Genomic DNA, 17,524 nt, shown 5'->3' with positions numbered 1-17,524 from the left:
GAAAACACAGATATTTACCCTTCAAAACAACCTTCCATGATTCCATAACAAAGCCTCACATTCATATTTCTTTGAGGAAACACATCAGAGGCACGGACCCCTCAGTGTCTTTTCTTGTAAGCTTAGCTATGTGCTGTCGTCTTTCCACGTGCTTTTCTGAAAGAGCTCAGGTAAGGGAGCAGGGTAAGCCACTCCTCACGCTGCTAGAAGAATATGTTTGGATCACATTGGTGTTTATTCTCTTTTTCTGAAAAAGATTTTTAAAATATTTATTTATTTATATATTTATTTAGAATGCACGAGCGGGAGGGGCAGAAGGAGAGGGAGAGAGAATCTCGAGCAGACTCCACAGCTGAGCACAGAGCCTGACACGGGGCTCGACGTGGGGGCCGATCTCACCACCCTGAGATCACGACCTGAGCCAAAACCAAGAGTTGGATAGTTCACGGACTGAGCCCCTGGGGTTTATTTTTATAAATCACACAGCATTGGCCACAGATCTGAGTCAACCCCCAAACACCCCCATATTTGTCATTCTGTTCTAATGATCAGAGTATAAAATTACCAAAACCATTTGGGGCATCGCTGACACCCCCAGAAACGAAGTGTTCCCCTTCACCATGGTTATGTGGGAGCCACATCCAAATGTTCGTCAAATACCTCCCCACCTCTCTGCTGTGTCACTCTCTGAAAGGGAGACCCCAGGACCTTGAGACGTGCCCCTGCCGGGATAGCGGCAGCATCTTCTTTTCTCTGGAAGTTGCGTTAAGAGCAGCAGCAAAAGTACATGTGAGCCTCCGAGTGATGAAAATTCACAAGGTGCTGATCATTTGATGAATCAAGGACAAAGAACAGGTTGAAAATTTCTCTGCGCCTTTGCCTCTGGCTCTTTACCAGCCTCATGATACCTCACAATCTAAAACCAGTGAGGTCATGTCAGTCTGCTTCGAGGAGTCTCACGGCATTTCTGGCTTGCGTGAGGACGTGGCTGTTGAACTTCTCCTGACAATCGGAGCTGGGTCTAAACCTCCAGGCTCAGTTCTGCCGACCAGTCTGCAAACTCCCAGCGGGGTTCTGTAACAGATAGTGTCTGGTTTGGGGAAAGGAATTCGTGATTATATTCAACACTATGAAAACGTCACATAGGAATTCTCCGTCTCTTTAAGAACGAAAATCTTTTAAGCCTCCCCATCATTACTCTCAGCTGCTTTGGACTCCCTGCCTGTTCTCAGGTCTCTGGATATCAGATGCATTGTCTGCACAGAGCTGGTCCCCAGGGTATCTTAGGAAGGCTGGCCCGCCTCTGGCCGCTGGTGTGGCTGCAGGCTGTATCCGTTTGAGGAATGATCTGTGTGATTCAGAGACACCCTCTTTGTTCTGGGAGCTCAGGGCTCTAGGGGAACAAAAAATAAAATAGCCACCAGCTGTGCCCCAACCAAATCCTCGGGGCTCTTGGCCACACACTTCCCAGACACTGCCACGTTCTTTTTTTTTTTTAAGATGTTATTTATTTATTAAAGAGAGAGAGAGAAAGAGAGCCTGCACACAAGAGGGGGCGAGGCAGAAGGAGAAGCAGACTCCTCGCTGAGCAGGGAGCCTGATGCAGGACTCGATCCTGGGATGCGGCATCATGACCTGAGCCAAAGGCAGACGCTTAACCGACTGAGCCACGCAGGTACCCGTGCCATATTCTCAATAATCTGTATTTCTAACTTCATTTCTGCTGTTGTAAGCATCTAACCACTTCCTTCAAGATGGGTGAGAGCATGCTATGTTAACAGTAGAGTGTCTGGGGATTTTTGGTTCTTCGTTTCTTATTTTACTTTCAGCCATAGTACACGGATATTGCAATCCACATACATACGTCATATATATGTACATATGTTATATATACATATTTGTAATATTAAAATTTCCAATAACACATGCTTGTGTCACAATTTCCAACTCTTAGCAGGCTTATCATTTGCACATTTTTGGGCACCTCGGGGGGGTTAGAGGTGGTATTGGCACCCATTTCCCCATTTTTATTATAGCTTCGCATAAATTATATTCATACACTAACCATCACCACTGTATAGAAGACAGGAATATTTCTCAAAAAGCACATTTTCTTTAAAAAAAGTATACATAACTGATTTCGAACATATTTACCTACTGAACCTCAAAAATAAAATATTTTCATGTACCTTGTGTAGTAGGTATAGTCAGGGTGAAAAAGTACAACAAGCCAACCTCTCACCGTTTCCCACCATGCATTATTCAAACATGTAAGAATTGCCCCATATTCCCTCCCATGTTTGCTTCATGGGCTCCTGGGCGGTTCAGTCAGTTAAGCATCCGGCTCTTGATTTCAGCCCAGGTCATGATCTCGGACTCATGGGATCAAGCCCTGCAGGGGGCTCCATGCTGAGCAAAGAGCCTGCTTGAGATTCTCTCTCTCTCCTTCCCCTTCAGCCCATCTCCCTGCTCCCGCACTCTCTCTCTCTTTAAAAATAAATACATAGAATCTTTTTTAAAAAGTTTGCTTCCAATTGCTGGCTGGTGAGGTTCAGGAACCAAACAGGATGATGTGGTGGGATCACGAGATGGGCACGTGGCCTCTAAAGTGGAGAGAAAAGGATTGGTCTCAAGGTAGCCCAAGGAAGGCAAACATGAAACCTAAGTTGAGAGGCACAAGGGCCCCTGGGTGGCTCAGTCTGTTGGGCATCCAACTCTCGATTTTGGCTCAGGTCATGATCTCAGGGTCATGAGATCGAGCCCTGCACCAGACTCCATGCTCAGTGGGGAGTATGCTTGAGATTCTCTCCCTCCCTCTTCCTCTGCCCCTACCACCCACCCCACCCCCAAATAATAAAAAGTAAATCTTAAAAAAAAATTGAGAGGCACATCTCTCTTTCTAAAAACCAGGTTAGTTACCCTATCTTTGTGAATCTTGGCTAGGTTGTCAGGAAAGGACTCTTTTACTGTGGTCTGAGGAATAAGGAAGCATCCAAGCAGTTTCAAGCCAGCAACATGCCCCTCATTCTAATATCCTCGAATAAGATCACCATCCCCATTCCCAGGGATCTGTTTGGCTTCTGTTTTCTTTCTGAAGACTTGAATTCTATTGGAGTTGCACTGTGAGGTCCAGAGATAGAGCCCACTCAGAGAGCTTCTTTTTTAAATACTGCAGGGGACCCCAACATTACACTATCTGACTGTTAATACAACGTATCATCCTGATAACAAGGTCATTCCCTTAGTAAGTGGTTAACAGGACATACTTTTGGAACTACTCTGTCCATGAGAGTGCTGGCAAACCTTAATCCATTATTTCTTGAATCAAAGGATGCTAGGCTCACATGCTGACAAGTTACCCCTTTATACTGTTGACAAAACATATTAATAAAAGTTACTCCTCCTTCTCCCTCCCAAAGTTGATAAAAACAGTACAGAGGGTAGCAGAGTCTTTTGGGAATTATTTTAATCCTTCCCACAATAACCTTGTTGATGGAATTGGTGGATTTCTATGCCAGGATCTATAGTTCCAAGGCCTTTCATTCTAAAATCACGTCTAAAATGACCAATATGTGTGCCGATGGAATGTTTTGTTGGGTTGTCTCATTCTCCCCTTTTTGGAACATTTTAATTTTTAAGTGGTGTGGGAACAGGGAGGTACATGTTTGTATTGCCAGCTGTATGCAGAATCATCAAAGGTCAGCAGTGTAAACTTTGAGTTTGACTTTGTGAAATGTTATACTTTGAAAAAATCCAGCATGTCTTCTATAGGGTAATTTATTTTAAAATACTTCAGTACTAACAGTATAGTATAAATTCATTTGCAGGTTAACCTTATATCAATCATAAAAATGTGTTTCCCTAACAGTGTCACTCATCCCAACAGCCTAACAGCAGAAATCCCCCACTCCCCCGGCCCCACTGGGAAGAATATCTTCAGAAGTTTGTCTGACTCCCGGCTTGACTTCCTCTCTCCGCCAGGCCGTGAAGCTAATTGCTGGTTTCTGCATCTCCTAGTGTTTGAAGGCAGCTGTTCTCATTAGTACTCACTAGCTGTGATGTGAGTCACCTGCGTGCTCAGAGGCTGGTAATGAAAGGGAAGAGTCACCCCACATTTCCATCGGAGATAGGTACCTTCTAGTAGCGTTCATAGGGCAGCAAAAAGCATTTTTCAAAATACATAACATTCTCAGAATTAAAGACCAGGACACCACAATAGGACTCTGCCCATCCGCTCTGTATCTAGAGGGAAGAGAAACATCCACCTGCTTTGTGGGCCTTCCCATTCACCAACAGCTTCGATGACCTTTATAATAATGACAACCCCAGATCTAGCCTCCCCAGCCAGGAACTCTCACCTGAGCTCCAGCCAGGTCCATCTGTTGTCTACCAGTTCCAGTGTCTCACACCTGTTCATTTTTCTTCCCCAAAACCTGTTGCTTGCTGCTGCCCCCCGCCCCTGCATTTGTCCTACTCAGTGTATCATTATATCATCTACCATCTGGAACCCACGCTCAGTGTCTACACTCCTAAAATATGTACAGCTTAATTCAATAGAATTTTTCTTTTTATTCATGGGGGATGTCTCCTGTCTGTCAATCAAGGGCCCAGGCAGAGAGATGCCATTTTCATATGTGGCTTCCAAGGTCACGCTGTGCATGGATGTCCAGACAGCCAACAAGGGCACAGAGAGTAGACGTGGCCTGCAGCCTGCAGTTTGCCGGCGCTCACTTGAGGATGTCGGCTCTATAAGATCAGAAGCCTTCCCTGTCTTGTTCAATTCTGTATCTCCTTCTTGGGGAAGAGAGAATCTTCATATTGTCTTTGAACTGAAATTGCTGGAGGCGCTCTTTATTACAAGCAGGATGCAGAGAGAAAAATCTTCACTGGAATCTGATGTTTTCTTGCTAATGGAAGAAACCACTCAGTCTATGTAAAATAGTGAGTTAATTACTAGTAAACTTAGTGAGTGCATTTAAGACTTGTGAGCAAAATCAATTTTCTTTAACAAATACGTTCAACAAAGGAAGTAAACAAATAAGGTTCCCCTAAAATAAATGTTTTGATACCAATGCCCTTGATTGGCAGAAAGGAGACACCCCCCCATGAATGAAAAGAAAAATTCTATTGAATTAAGCTGTTCACATGTTACTAGTGTGGACACACACTGAGCGTGGGTTCCAGACGGTAGATGATATAATGATGTTTTGTAGTTATAATGAATACATGGCTAAGGTTTGTAGTCCTATGAAAGGAAATGAAATTTTTGTATCTAAATAACCAAATATCTTGGAGAACCAACAATTTGCTTTCAACACCCTGGGACTATTGGTGAGACAGGGATATTTTAATTAAGAGAGAGAGAACTAATACTTGTTAGAGATCAGAAGGCTTTAAAAATGGCACATAATATGGGCAAAGGATTATGTAGGCCAACTTTCCTTCTAATTGTAGATATTTCATAAAAGTCGTGAGTCAAAGAAGAAATCATAACAGAAATTAGAAAATATTTTACACTGAAAATTAACAGAATACAACATATCAAACTTGAGATGCAGCTAAAAAAAGACTCAAAGGAAAATTTATCCTTTTCCTGTGTATTTCAGAAAAGAAGGGAAGCTGAAAAATTAAAGATCTGAGCTTTCAGACAGCAAAATAAAACCAAAGAAATTTTAAAAGGAGACAGTAAAAATTCTAGTAAAATAGAAAGCACACATATAACAGAAAGATTCTTCGTAAAACTAATAGAACTGACAAATTCCTAAAGAGATTCATAAAGTAAAAAAGAGAGAAGGTACAAAAGAAGGAAATCTTGCCATTCGTAAAAACATGGATGGACTGTAAGGGTGTTAGGCCGAGTGAAGTGAGTCAGACAGAGAAAGACAAATAACATATGTTCTTCACTTATATGTGAAATCCAAAAACAAACAAAATCCCAAACTCATAGATACAAAGAATAGATTGGTGGCTGGGGGGTAGGCAAAATGACTAAAGGGGGTCAAAAAGTACAAACTTCCAGCTGTAAGATAAATCGTGGGGCTGTAATGACAACATGGTGACTGTAGTTAATAATACTGTATTGTGTATATTTTATTTATTTATTTTTTTTAGGCTAATACTGATCTTTTTTTATTATAATAATTTTTTTTATTATATTATGTTAGTCACCATACAGTACATCCCTTGTTTTTGATGTAAAGTTCGATGATTCATTAGTTGCGTATAACACCCAGTGCACCATGCAATACGTGCCCTCCTTACTACCCATCACCAGCCTATCCCAGTCCCCCACCCCCCTCCCCTCTGAAGCCCTCAGTTTGTTTCTCAGAGTCCATAGTCTCCCGTGCTTCATTCCCCCTTCTGATTACCCCCCCTTTCTTTATCCCTTTCTTCCCCTACCGATCTTCCTAGTTCTTATGTTCCATAGATGAGAGAAACCGTATGATAATTGTCTTTCTCTGCTTGACTTATTTCACTAAGCATTATCTCCTCCAGTGCCGTCCATGTTGCAGCAAATGTTGAGAACTCGTTCTTTCTGATAGCTGAGTAATATTCCATCGTATATATGGACCACAACTTCTTAATCCAGTCATCTGTTGAAGGGCATCTCGGCTCCTTCCACGATTTAGCTATTGTGGACATTGCTGCTATGAACATTGGGGTGCATACGGCCCTTCTCTTCACTACGTCTGTCTCTTTGGGGTAGATACCCAGTAGTGCAATGGCTGGATCATAGGGTAGCTCAATTTTTAATTTTTTAAGGGACCTCCACACTGTTTTCCAGAGTGTATTGTATATTTAAAAGTTGCTAAGAAAGTAGATCTCACCACAAGTTCTCATCACAAGAAAAAAATTTGTGACTATGTGGATTGTGGGTGTCAACTAGACTAATTGTGGTGATCATTTCACAGTATACACAAATATCGAATCATTATGTTGTATACCTAAATTAATATAATGTTGTATGTTAATTATATCTCAGTTTAAAAAACAGAGAAGGTACGAATAACAAATAATAGTAATAGATATATTACCACAGATATTAAAATATAATGAGAAAATACTATGAATAATTTTAGGACAGTAAATTTTATATGATATAAGACAAATTTCTAGAGAAAGGCAATTTATCAAAACTGACAAGAAGTAAAACATTTGGGTGGAGTGAAAATAATTTAACAAATTGAATCACGTAGCAAAAATTTCCCACACAAAAACTCAAGCCTTGATGATTCCAGGTGCAAATTCTATATAATAGTTAAAGAAAAAAGAGAAGAGAGGGGGAGGGTGAAAAAGGAAGAAGAGGAGGAGGAGGAGGAGGAGAAGGGAGGAGAGAGTATAAAGATTGGAAAGAAATAAAATTGCTGTTATTTGAAGATAATGTATCTATTTATTGAAAATCTCAATGAAATCTATTGACAATGATAAAAAAAATTTAGAAAGGTTGTCAAATTAAAAAAAATTAATATAGAAGAGTGAGCTACATTTCTACATGTTAGCAAGAAAACTTTAGAAAATGACATTTTTTTAAAAGATTTTATTTATTTATTTGACAGAAGGAGAGCACAAGCAGAGGGAGCAGCAAGCAGAAGCAGAGGGAGAAGCGGGCTCCCCGCAGAGCAGGGAGCCCAATGCAGAGCTCTATCCCAGGACCCTGGAATCAAGACCTGAGCTGAAGGCAGATGCTTAACCGACTGGGCCACCCAGGCGCCCCTAGAAAATGACATCTTAAAAAATATTCCATTTACCGTAGGATCAGGGTGTTAGTTACCAACAACAGAAGTGACTCCAGAGACTGGGGTGACTCATGCTGACGGTAAGTTTCCAAGAACAAGCAGCAGACCACCCTGAGAGAGAAAGGAATTCAACCACCACTGCCCCACTGATGCCAGTTCTGCTCTGAAACTCGACCATGTGCCGCCCTCTGCCACAGCCCTTCCTCCAGCCCCTCATTTCCCACATGGGGCCCCTTGCCTCAAGTTGTTCACTTCCTTTCCCCCCCCCCCCCACCGTATTAGTGTCTCTTTATTCGTTTGGTAATCTCCTCCAGAGTTAACTACTTCTGTTTCTAGGTGATGACATGTGTAAGGAATCCACCTCAAATGTTGGCCCAGCTACGAGCATGGTCTTTCCATTTAGTTGAACTCAGAATGAAGACTTGTGGTTCTTGCGTTTTATACTTCAGATCCAGAAATTTTCACCGTAGAACATATCTGCAGGCAGTCTTCTGCTTCCTAGCAGTCATCTCCAGCTAGGCTCTAGCTTCACCAGGACACTACCCAGGATGGATTTAAATATATGTTAAACTAAGAGGCATTCTCTCAAATGAGTTTAAGTGCATTTTATTTTTAGACAACCTACCTGAAATGTTTGTATTTTTTTTTTCTTAAAAACAGTGTCTCCGCTTCAAATAAATCAAGGTCAAAACAAGTGAAGAGCTCAAGAGGACATCGGTCCCATTTGTCTAAGTCCTGGTGCTGTGTGGATGAAGAACAGCAGCCAGTTATGACGACAGGTGATACAACCAAAGTCATAGCCAAATTTGTTAACATTTTTCCATTTCTAAACCACCCTTAAAGAAAATCATCTCTGGGGTCACACCATCCTACGATAGTCCAGCAGAGCAACCATGCCATCTGGATTCGTGTTTTCACCAACAAAGAACTGGTGGTTTTGAAATTAGCAAGGGTCTGCTGATGTGTTCTGCAGTCCCTGTCATAGAAGGTTTTACTCTTTCTGGCCTCTGTTCTTCAAGTTTGCCTTTGTTTGATTTCACGTAATCTTCGACGCACTTCTTGTAGACTTCTTTTGTGACGCTTGTTTCCCACAAGTGATGGTTCGTGACAGTATCAACACCAGTGATGACTGTGCTCTCGGTACCTTTGCTCTCCTGGCCTTCAGCGGAGGCACGTCCACCAGTGAACGAGTCATCGGTGTTACCCTCTGTCCTACTGACCATCTTCCCCTCCACCTCGAGGCACAGCCCATCCACCATCTCCCAGATCTTGGAGATGAGAAAGAGATGTGGCACTATCTTAGTGGGAGCCAGGAGCTCTGAGCAAGTGCAGTGCAGCCCGAGTGGCACCGGGGGGAGAAGGGAACGAGCAGGAAAAAAAGCTCAAGTTGTTCACTTCTAAATTAAAATCTCATGTAAGTGAAGCTGGTGGGTGGCCTGGGTCACCTGTGCCAGTCCCAGGGGCAAAGGACACCATAGAGCAGAATTTTCTGGTTTTCCTCCCTCAGAAATATGAAGTACCTTGAAAAAAAACCCAAGTAAATTATGTTCAAAAACTTACAGAGGAAAAACTGAATGTTACTGAAGAAAGGAAAACAAACCTAAATAAATTGAAAAATCATACACGCAAAGACTTAGTATTGTTACATAGTAAATTTTTCCACAAATTTTTCTAGATATTTTTGTAATTCCAAAGGCCTAACCAGATTTTTGCAGGATTCAAGAAGAGGATTCTAAGATTTGTATGGAAATTGCTAAGAGCCCCAAATTGTCAAGAATAGTATAGAGAATTTGGTCTGCCAGAAATCAAGGCTCACTTTAAAGCTACAATATTTAAGAAAATGTGATTTAGTGCAGGGACAGTTAAATAGATCAGTGAAACAGAGTAAAGAGCTCTGAAATAAATCTATTAATATGTGGGCAGAGAAGCATTGACACTGCAGAACAGATACTGTGGGTTCATGGAGCAAGGTCAGTCTTTACAATAAACGGTGCTGAGACAACAATAAGATATTGTATATGGATAACAATGGAGTTGCATTCCTGTCTTATACCATACACAAAGTCAATTCCGTGGGGAAGGCAAGATTCTAAAGAATATAGGATGACTCTTTCAAGAGGTGATAAAAGTAACAAAAAAAGAAAAGTTTGATAAATGGGACTACATTAAATGGAGAACTTAAAAAACAACAACAACAACGAAACCAGACAAAAAACCCACAAAACAACAGCAACAACACACTGTAAAGAGAATAAAAAGGTGAGCCACAGAGAGGAAAAAGATATTCTTATCACATAAAACCAATAACACACTAGAATGCAGAATATATGGCAAACGCCTACAAATCAATACGACTAGATAAACAACAACCCAGGAGAAGACTAGATAAAAATCCTCAATAGGTACTTTGCAAAAGAGAAGACCCAAATGCACAATACATGCTTACCCTTCAACATATGAGTCATTAGGGAAATGCAACTTAAGGAGATAACACGGCATAGCCTCCTGATTGGCAACATTAAAATATCTTATGCCACCAGACAGTGGCCAGAGGACAGGGAGTATAAACTGGCACCACCACTTTGAACAACAACTGGATACAATTCAGTAAATTTGAAGATGCACATAAACCTAAGACCCCACGGCTCCGCTCCCAGCCGTATTCTCTAGCAAGGTATGCGCACATGTAAACCAAGATACGTGGATGATCAATGGCATGGAAGATGACACGCAGTATGACGCCTTCATAGAGTCAAAGTAGGCAAAACTAAATAATGGTGTTCAGGTTACACACATTGGTCATAAAATGATAAAAGTAAAGAAATGATTATTAAATAATTTAATGTAGTAGTTAACTTTTTGGGTGGAGACGTTTGTGACAGAGAATGGGCAGGAGGAGAGCTTCTAGAGCGTTGACGAGATTTTTTTTTTTCTTAACTAGAGTGGTAGTTACACGGATATTTGCCCTATAATTATAACTCGGTCATGCAAGTACACTTTATGTCCGGCTTTGTAGGTGTTACATTTCACAATTGAAAGAGAAGTAGAGCTTGCAATGGTTTCAATTTAAGCAATAAATAATTGTCTCTATAAAATATCATGGTAACATAATTTCCCTTAATATTTTTAAAGACTGATTCAAAGTCTAGGCTTATCATTGAATTCCACATATAGTAGGTGCTCAGATTTGTAGGACGGATGCGTAGCCCATGCATATATAATCCTTTTCAGTAAGAAGAGTCCGTGTCTTTTTTTCTTCTAGAACTTTCCCCTGTGATTTTAAGTAGCACCTGAAGCCTCCTCGGAGACTTGTAAAAGTTGTTGAAAGTACTAGAAACCAGATGGATTAATTCCACTTTTTATGCAGAGAAAGAAAGTGGATTATGCAAGCCTCGGACAGGTATGGATGAGATGAATTCCGAGCAAGATTCTGGAAAGAGTTGAAGGTGAGCATATTTGCTTTTAGGACTCTTAACAAAACAGGATGTGAATATTTTCTTATGAAACTAAATACTAAACAAGGCTTTTTTCCTCCTGAGTACCCAGCATGAGCTTTTTCCCCCATTGTGATAAGAATTTTGTCATGTCTCAAATAGCTTTGGGCTCAACCGTATCAACTATGAAAACCTTTACAGTCTGCATAATTGGATTTTATTTTCTGCCCCAGGTCAGTCCTCCTATTCTGATTTAAAACTCCTTGGCCCTGTTTCATAGTGCTTATTTGTGCTTTACATTATGTTGTAGGTTTTCCCTGTAAGACACCTCGAATCCTTAGTAAAACAAAACAAGGAAGAGAAAGGGACACAGGGGGTATAAACTTGGAAGAGGAAACCTGATGATAGGTTTCAGCATGGTTTCTTTAAGTAACAAGTCATGGTGGACAAATCCAATGTCCTTCTTTAACAAAGGAGTTAGGTTGAACCAATAGATAAGGAGGGTAGGGGTAGAGGTACCTCTGTTAGGTCAAGACCCTACATGAAGTGCCATGACACCTTTCTGCTCACCATGGAGAAATGTGTAGGAAGAGCAAAGCACCAGGGAGGTTCAGACTGCCACTAGGCCAAGAACATGACCCAGAGGAAGCTTCCGAGTAGCAGGGCTTATGCTCAGTCCCAGGCCCTGGCCCCAGGCTCGGTATCTCCATTAGTGGCTTGAGTGAGGACCTCCAAGGCATCCTCATCAAAATGGCTAGTGCAGGGTATTATACTCGGGACAAGGCATGGGCTGGGAGTGAAATATACTCGTGTCAATCTCTACCCCTAGCGTGTCATTTTGGGAGAGCCATTGATGAGCCTTAGTTTCATAGCCTATAAAATGAAGATGTGAATAATACTTACCTTCGGGCTTGTTATGAAGTTAAAGGCGATCCACAGAGTACCTGGCATGGAGTAGACACCCAATAAATGTTGACTTATTTATTGCATAATTAAGATCAGAAAAGATTCGTCAGGCTGGAGGTGAATCAGGTCTAATAAAATAACTCAAGATGTTTTTTTTATAATGCAAGGTTTTATTTTATAATTTTGAATTTGGTTCGAACAAATAAAGAATGAATGAACAAAAATAAATTGCAATAGTCCAGGGAGGAGAAGCTGCGGGAATACTCTCTCTACAAACCTGTATGCACCGGACTCTGACAGTTCATGTTGCACACGCCTTTCAGCCAAAGCAGATCCTATGAGGAAACTGGGAACTTGTAGAGAAAACACCCCCCCTGTGTCATTGTGTGACCTTGCACCGCCCCAACAACACGAGCCGGTGGTTTTTCTACTCTAGCAGTCACGGCATGGCAACATTCCAGGGGTTGAGTCCACAGTCCTACACATACTTTACAGCCCTCCTGGCCAACAAATAGGAAGTAGTCTATTTTTCCTAAATCGTCTCTTCACTGCTTTGAGCGTATCTGAGGAAAATTCTGGCCCTCTTTAAAGAAGTAGAACTAATTCTTCGTGAGGACTAGGGATTTTAGATTCTGCTTTTTCCTGGGGAGATTAACGACAACCCCCAGTGCATAAAGAAAAGAATAAAATAATCTCTTGAATGTCTTTCTTTATGCCTGCAGAGGCTAGGAGGGACAAAGAGTCCCACCAGGTCTCAGGAGAAACTCAAGTTGATTCTGTGGCTCACTAGACATCCATTCACTCAACAGAATTTGGCGAGTAGCCCCCATGTATCAGGCACCAAACAGGAACATAAAAATAAATAACGCTCTTTCTTTTTGTTCCTCAACTGGTGGTGGCTCCGTCTTGCCAGTGGCCGCAGACATCCCTTAGACAGTTACTGCGCATTCCTGAATTCTGGCTCCATGTCTCCCAGCTCCTCTTCCCTCTACCCATTGTGCTATCACATGGGGGTTCTCTGACATTCCCCACCTGCTTGCTTTTTAACCCCTCACCCATTCTCATCGATTCACGGCTTAGGCCCAGACTGCTAGCTAGGCTCCGAGCCAGAAGCCCCTAGAAGGCCGCATCAGTGGTTGCCTTCCATCCCGCATGCTGTTCCACAGGCCAGGTGAAGCCAGACCTGGGTCATTGTAGGCCCAGCCAGCAGCCTCCCCGCCCCCTCACCACCCAGGAAGGGAGAGGGGGCAAACCTTGGGGGATGGGTCCCCTTGCCAGGCCCTCCCACCCCCTGCCCATCCCACAGTCAGCACCACGGGAGGGCCTCCTCACACACCTCCCAGGACCCCCACGCACTGAGTGGATGGTCTTTCTGAACTCCCCCGGGGAAGTGATCTATGCAAACACACAGTCACGTCATGGCCGGGTGAACGGTATTCCGGGACCTGAGCGACACAGAGAACCTACTAGATCCCCTCTTGTCTTCAACTGCTGTCTGGAGGATGACAGGCCTGTGCCCGCCACCTTCAAAGTCAGCCTCGCCTCGGCTCTTGACACGCCACAGCTTGGCATCGGCTCCCTAGCGGGCGGCGCAGCTGGCCCCGGCTTGCAGGTGACCTCCGCGGGGAGCGAGCCGCGGCAGCCTATGCTCCTGCTAGAGCTGAGGGGCCCCCGTAGGAGCGCAAGCTGCGCGGGCGTCTCCCAGCAGTGAACTGCTCTGCCATTAGCACAGCTCATCAGCAGTGAGAGTGTGACTCCCCGGCTGGAAGGGGCGGGGATGTTTCTGCGAAGAGACCCTGCAGAGTGTGACCAGAAGAGCTCTGAACTGAGGGGTGAAAATGAAAATTTGCGGAGCCATCTAGTCTTCTCTGCTAATCTTCATCAAAACCAATTAGCTAAGTACTTTTATCTTGATTTCACAGCTAAGGAGACTACGAGACTCGGAAAATTAAATAACTTACCCCATGCCCAGTGGCGAGTAAGTGGCAAAGTCTGGATTGGCAGCCGGGTCCGTCTGGAAAGCCCAGGCACCTCCTACAGCGGCAGCCTCGTGGGAGCAGGGGCCCGTCGCCAAGGCCGTCACTTGCTGAGCCCAGTGCCTCCTCTCTCACACGGGGGTGCCTGACCTCACGCGAGTCACGATAATCACGCAAGAAGTGGATGTGAAGACACATGTAAAGCCACTGGGCCTGAGCTGAACATGTGAGGTCGAGGTTAGCACCAGGGCATTTGTATGTGTCTTCAGGGGCTGGAAAGTGGGGCACAATTTAGAATCAAAAGGCAAGTTCCTGGGTGCCTGGGTGGCTCAGTGGGTGAAGCGTCTGCCTCCCGCACAGGTCATGATCTCAGGGTCCTGGGATCGAGCCCCACGTGGGGCTCCCTGCTCAGTAGGAGCCTGCTGCTTCCCCCGGCACATGCTCTCTTGCTCTCTCTTTCTCTCAAATAAGTAAATAAAATCTTAAAAAAAAAAAAAAAAGGCAAGTTCCCCACGGAACGGGCACAGTGAGGGATGCTGTGAGGTTTCCGTGCTTTCCTCCCAGCTGCTGTGGGTGCATCTCAGCATCAGCCTGCAGGTCTGTGCCTCGGAGTCCTTCTCGCCTCAGCTCCTGGGCTAAGCAGCTGAGAAGTAGCTGCTGTGACTGAGAGGGTTGAGGATGAGCCGTGGGGACAGTGATTTCTTTCCTTTCTGAGGAAGGGGGAAAGAGGGCCCTGTGATCTTTGGGAGAGGGCAGTGGCAGCGGTGAAGGCCAACGGCACTGACAAGGGCAGCGGGCAAAAGCAGGAGGAGCCTCCTGCCCGCAGGAGCCAGGGATCACCGGGGTCCAGGAGAGTGGGCGCCGGGATGGGGGCCTTCCTGGAGCAGCTATGGAGGGAGTGGAAGTGGGGGGAATCCTAGGAACCCCGCTAGGGGCTTCCAAAAGGGAACCTTGAAACCCAGCAGTGTCTGCAGCAAGGGCACAGGAAGGACTGAAGGGTCACCTTTGGATTGGACTGTCCAGCTCAACTATGCAGAAGAAATTCTGCTCATTAGTGTTGGTTAGGTCTCACTTGTAGGTTAATTTGTTGGGGAAACTGGGCTTTTCTTTTTAACCGCACCAAGGTTCTCTTTATGTCTAGTCTATACTTCATGTCCTTGACATGAATGAGGTTAACCCGATTTTTCTTGTGAGGGTAGCTGCCGCGACACCGCCCGCGGAGTGCGGTGTGATTCGGGAGAAGGACGAGACACAGACAGGTTAGCTGCAAAAGAGAGCGTGGGTGCAGGGGACAACTGCAAAGCGTGCGACTGCCACGAACAGCTGCAGCCTCGCGTATTTATTGGCGGTAAACAATCAAATACAATCCAGGGAAGTCTCGTGATCCTAGGGAACGTCACGGGGAAGGTCACGGGAGTAGACGATGTAACATTCAGCAAGTGAGGCCTATTCTTAAACATGTATCTATGGACCCCGAGGGCTATTGTCAGGAGCAATCAGGTCTCAGTTGGGGCGGCGGTCCACCCTTTAGCAGACCAGGCGATCCTGGCTGTTCGATATTTGAGGGGATTTTGGGAAGAGCAGCGTTCCACCCTGAGCAAGCCCGGCGTTCCCAACTGCTCGTGCTCTGACATATACGCTAAAGCCCGTGGGGTCATAAACATGTTTTCCTATTATATCCTTAGCATAGGCTCTTGGCCAGGGGCTGCTGCAGGTAGCAGCCAGTTTGCATACCAAAATGAAACAGCACTCCCATCTTTTCAAAACAATAACCCTTCCCCCCCCCCCCCCTTATAACAAAGTCAGTGCATATTCGTTGAAAAAAATTGGGAAATGCAGACAAGTAAAAAGAAGGAAAAAATAGCTCATATTCGATGACCCAGGAATAGCCCCTTGGTGGAATTTCTTGTGGAATTATCCTTATTCTACACACATATTTTCTAAAAATAAGATCATGCTACTCCTGCTGATTTATTATGTGCTTTTTATCCACTTGACTTAGTGTTTAAAGAATACCAATAATATTCATTTCCAACATCATTTTCGATGGTGAAGTAGTTTTCCATAGTATTGATGTAACTAAAGATTCTTCTATTGGTTCAATATTTAGATAGTTGACAATTGAATTTTATAATTTGGGTGGCATATATAAAATAGATCTAAAAATATAAAGAATAGCACAAAAATATCCATGTAAAAATTGCATTTTGACTACTATAAAAGAGATGATAAAAATTCTTGTAGTTCTTGAAGACAAATGGGGCACTTGGGTACTGCAGTTGGTTAAGCATCAGTCTCTAGGTTTTGGGTCAGGTTGTGATTTCAGGGTCGTGAGATCAAGACATGTCTGGCTCTGTGCTCAGTGTGCTGTCTGTGTGAGATTCTCTCTCCCTCTCCTTTTGCTCCTACCCCCTGTGTTCTCTCTGTCTCTCTCTGAAATAAATAAATAAGTCTTTTAAAACAATTCTTGTAGGGACGCCTGGGTGGCTCAGTTGGTGAAGTGTCTGCCTTTGGCTCAGGTCATGATCCCCAGGTCCTGGGATCGAGTCCCCCATCAGGCTCCTTGCTCAGTGAGGAGCCTGCTTCTCCCTCTGCCTGCTGCTCCCCCTGCTTGTACTTGCTCGCGCTCTCCTGCTCTTGCTCGCTGTCTCTGACAAATAAATAAATAAAATCTTTAAAATAAATAAATTAATTATAAATAAATAAATACTAAATTAAAAAATTTTTGTAGTTATATCTTTGTGTTTATCTCTAGTTACATCCCTAGAATAAATCCCTGGAAGGTAACTATTGGCTCAAGTTGCTTGCACATTTCCTTCTAATTTTTTATTTTAAAAATATTCAAATTTATAAAAAAAAACCCAAAGTAGGGGCACCTGGGTGGCTCAGTCGGTTGAGCGTCTGCCTGTGGCTCAGGTCATGATCCCAGGGTCCTGGGATGGAGCCCCGCATTGGGCTCTATGCTCAGTGGGGAGACTGCTTCTCCTTCTCCCTCTGCCTCTCCTTCTGCTCATTCTCTATCTCTTTCTCTCAAATAAATAAAATCTTTAAAAAAAAAAGTATAAAAAACTCCAAAGGAATAGAATAATAAACACATAACCTTCACCAAAATTCATTAAATCACATTTGCTTTATCTTTTTCCATAAATTTATGTTGAAAAGTATTAAATCCTACAAACATGACATTTCACCCGACTAGTCCAGCTTGCCTCTCCTAACCCCCTTAACCACAATGCCATTATCACACCCAGAAGCTTTAACATTGATTCAAAAATGTTATCCAAATTTCCCCAATCATCCTCCAAATAAAAATCCTGTTAGCTGTGCCCCCACTTCCAGGATTCACTGAAAAGCAATACTTTACCCTTGGTTGTCATGTTCCTTTAGTTCTCCTTTAATCTAGAATCATCCTTTTGCCTTTTATTTTCTTTCATGATGTATTAGCCATCTATTGCTGTCTAATGAAATAATG

The 17,524-nt window shown here is 43.4% G+C and overlaps 1 long non-coding RNA gene and 1 pseudogene across 1 annotated transcript; one reads left to right on the top strand and one right to left on the bottom strand.

The window, feature by feature from the left end:
* Window positions 1-1,436: 1,436 nt before the first annotated feature.
* Window positions 1,437-11,607, top strand: LOC123001374 (uncharacterized). The gene is made up of 4 exons (XR_006410190.3): window positions 1,437-1,675; window positions 7,557-7,816; window positions 8,397-8,515; window positions 10,999-11,607. It is a non-coding gene; the product is annotated as an uncharacterized LOC123001374 (long non-coding RNA).
* On the bottom strand, window positions 8,546-9,001 carry LOC113259733 (translationally-controlled tumor protein-like; annotated as a pseudogene).
* Window positions 11,608-17,524: the final 5,917 nt, after the last annotated feature.

The sequence above is a fragment of the Ursus arctos genome, unplaced genomic scaffold, assembly GCF_023065955.2.
Source record: "Ursus arctos isolate Adak ecotype North America unplaced genomic scaffold, UrsArc2.0 scaffold_22, whole genome shotgun sequence".
Classification (NCBI taxonomy): domain Eukaryota; kingdom Metazoa; phylum Chordata; class Mammalia; order Carnivora; family Ursidae; genus Ursus; species Ursus arctos.
This window is presented reverse-complemented; position numbering and strand designations above follow the sequence as displayed.